Genomic DNA, 4,020 nt, shown 5'->3' on the forward strand with positions numbered 1-4,020 from the left:
GTGTAAGAGCTCACACTGACCTCAGTAAGCTCTGTATCAAGCCTAAAATGCTATTAAATGCAAAAATAAAAACAAAAGTCTACTGAAGTAACTCCATACCATTATTCTCTAGTGTTTACAACCTCTGTTTACCTATTTATAAATACATTCTCTAAAAGATGCCTGACAAAGCTGAACAGGCTCCTAAACACTGATCAGGAGCTGGCTAGTTTCACTTTCTCAATTTACAGGACAGAGAAGTGTTAAAACACCTTAAATTATAATTTTACCACAGAAAAAACCCAACTACAAAACCAACCAAAACCCCAAACAGAATCTAGCTTTTATAAGAAAGAGTAGTAAGTTTCCTCTGCAACACTACAACTCTGTATACTCACATGTCTTATTGACTGAGCAACTCTAATTCTTGACAAAGTATTTTAATGTGACTAAAAATCCTTCTGTTGATTCTCAGTTTCAAAAAGGGAAAATGAATCCATACTCTCACTTCTGCTAAGGACAATCATACATTGCTCAAAACCGTATTTCCCTTGTACTGAGAACTGAACTATTTTTCAAGTATCACAGCTGTTTAAAACCCTTTTATTTGAGAGGGCTACAGTGTTACCAGGACCACAGAACCCTGGAGATTCAGGGCACCTACCTGGGTGTGGCCTAGTGTTTGTGTTTTATCATTGGAGTTAAACAGTTGCATAAATGTTTGACTATGCAATTATGGAAAAACAATCAGAGTAAAATAATTGTCTATGTATTGAATTTGGTATAAGAATGTTATTTACTCTTTAAATCTACTTTCAGTTTTTAATACTAAAGGTACTTCTGAACATCCAAACTCCAGGAACCCAAAGTGTGGATCTCACAGAGCCCTGGGCTCCACCACATCAGTTCCTAGGGAAGGGCACAGCTCCACACCTGGGGCAGCACAGCCTCCTCCAGTACCACCCAAACACACTGCAGCAGGTGCAGCTCAGCACTGCATGTAACTACACCAGCAACTAACTCCTCTGACTATCTACCCAGCACCCAAATAGCCTTCCCTCTGCACCTGCCCACTACCTCCCCACACAGCATTTAGCTGCAGATCCCGCATGGAGAATGGCTTGTTTTATATTGGTGGGTGGCAGCTGTGAAAAGCCTTTCCTTGGAATCCCTGGCATGTCTCCAGGAGATCTGTGCTCCCCATCATACATGTTTGGAGACAATCTGTTTCATAGGAGAAAGGGATGGGAAGCCTGGTACCCCCTTAAAAGAGAAGCCTTAGAGCCTTTCCTAAATATAATTACTCCATGTTTTCCGGTTTTCACCCTGAGAGACCACCCTGTGGTCCACAGCACCACATCCCTGACAAAGATGGCTTTATTCCCACCACTCACATTTCATGAGTCAAGATTGAACATCTGTGGCTCTTTGAAGAAGTGCACTGGTGGCTCACAGATCAAACCTCCACCTCAGATTTCACTGGAATATGAGTCATTAGCAATGTGTATTTCACGTTTTTGCTGTCCTAAGTGTGCTACTGGCAGGGCACACAACTCCACTGAGCTGGTGTGAATCAGGAGAGAAGACTTCGATTAGACTATTTGATGATATAAAGCTCAGCAAAAATAGGCCATAAATAAGGTCTTTGGCCTAGGGAACGTGACTTGCTCAAACACACCCTGAGATAACAAGTCAATCTTACTCTCTTTATAACTTCATGTTTAAAACTGAACTGTAGAAGTACAATGGCAAAATTTCTAATGCTTCTCCCACATAGAGGTTTGCAAGCTGAATAACCAAACAGCTTCCCCAGTCTGCAAAGGACACCCATTTCCACCTGGACAGTATAAACTATACTCTACTCATACTTCCAGTTTTCCTCCGTGTGTTATTATGGATCTGCTATATCCAGTCTCTGGGCCACAGTGATTAATATGAATAACTACGATGCATGACAGGAGTCCAGAAAAAATGCTGGCAAGACCTTAAAGAAATGGGAATTGCTTTATTTTATGTGACCTATAAAATGTTTAAGATCTATTCTCACTTATTAAGCTTGATATTTATCTCAAAGATAGTTAATGCTTATTCTAAATTATTTTAAACATAATTGAGTGACACAGTGAAAAACTATTTCCTTTAGTTACAATCACTCATCATTCCAAGACCCTGAGAAAGACACCCCACAGACACTCCCCAACTGCAAAACTTCAACAGTGAAAGATCTGAAATCAAAATGGACCTGTGAATCTGGACCTTAACCAGTGATAACAGGTTGCTACACACGTGAGTTTGGACCTTCAAAACATCATGCTGCAGCAATCCAGATGACATCATCCATATAAGAGCTCCACTTTGTTCCTACTGAGATGAATGGCAAAACTCAGAGCCATTTGGGCTGACTCAACTCTCCAGAGGCAGGAAGGGAGCTGCTTATTTAACAGCCTTTGTAAGTTGTGTGATAGAACATCTCACAGCTCCTGAACTGCATAAAAACCACACACGACATAGCGACCCACAAATATTAGGCAATAAAAACGAAAGCAAAAATGTGAGAGGTAAGTTATCAACGTCTCCTTTCCCCTTACACCTCTCCCTCCACAAACAATTGCCACACCAATTTTCTAGAAAATAAGGTCACGTTGTCAAAAATCATTTTTACCACATTTTAGTTAAAGATTAAAGTCCTAACGAATGTTTCAGGAGCACAGTGAAAATGAGGAGGGGATGAAAAGCAAGGGGCAATGCAGATATTAAGAGCAATTTTTCCTGCCTTCCAAATTTTGATGTTCTCTAGATATTTTTCCTACCAGAGCAGCAGTGATTTGCTTTTGAACAATTAATGCATGTTTTTCAGAAGAGGCAGGAAAGCTGCCTCACAAAAACTAACATTAAATGGTTGTTTACTATCTGAAACTAAGAGGAACCTTATTTGAGTATAAAGCATCAGACACATTGATTGTGGTACTAAAGCCCCGACAAAGCTATCAAAAATGAAAGAAAAGAATGAATGCCATCTCACCAGGCTCCTGAAGGACAATTAAAGGTTTGTGCCTACCGAGTTAATATATATGAATGACACTGCACACAAAGCAGCTACTATTTAATTTTTAATTGCTCCACAGCACAGCTAAACTAACAAAATAAACCTCATGGAAGCACTGCTGAGCTACTGGTTTCTTACAAAACAACCAAGTTATAATGGCTATTTATGTATCTGCAGCCTTAAGGAAATGCCAGCTCAGAACCTGCCCTAGTGAAATCTCAGCCCCACTGGGGTCCACGGCCTTGAAGCTGTAACACTGGCATTAAAAGACTAGGTTGAACAGAATCCCCCAAGTATCTGACACACCCCAGTGCAGAGTTACACTATACCTCACAGGGACAAGGTTTTAACAAGGCTGAAATATTCCCAGCGGCTACAGGGTCTTTCCCCTACAGTTCACAGGACTGGTCTGAGAAGTTCATTGATTTCCTCACAGGCACTTTGCATGCAAATACTGCTGGGTATTGCCAGAGCATTTTACAGATGACTAAATTTTATGCCACTACGTATGTGTGTCCGAGGCAAACCTTACTGCACACAGACTGCAATGTTAATTGGCAATTATGTACAGCACATAAAATAAATCTGTGTGCTTTGGGGGCAACGGTCACCGTTTTCCTTCTGAGAAGTAGCTTGTACCTCAAGCAAAATAAGGAGAACCGTAATCCCGAGCAGTATTTTACAATAAACTATAGCTGCTCTTGCTCAAAGCCCAACTGCGGCTGAGCTTCCCTTTCCGAGTCCCATCCAGGGTTTAGAACAAATAGAGCGAACACAAAAACATTTCCACGTCCGCGGCGAATGAGAAAACTTGTGAACCCGGGTCCGCGTTTCGGCGTGATAAACCTCTTACTCATACGAGGAAGAGGTTACGCTCCGAAACAACGAAAACGAAATCATATCATCCCTGGGCGTTTGGGGAAGGTGCTCGGCGGAGAGAGCGGCGAACCCCGCGCAGGGCGGGAGGGAGCAGAGGCACTTCCCCGCCGAGCGCT

The sequence above is a fragment of the Acanthisitta chloris genome, unplaced genomic scaffold, assembly GCF_000695815.1.
Source record: "Acanthisitta chloris isolate BGI_N310 unplaced genomic scaffold, ASM69581v1 scaffold22478, whole genome shotgun sequence".
Lineage (NCBI taxonomy): Eukaryota > Metazoa > Chordata > Aves > Passeriformes > Acanthisittidae > Acanthisitta > Acanthisitta chloris.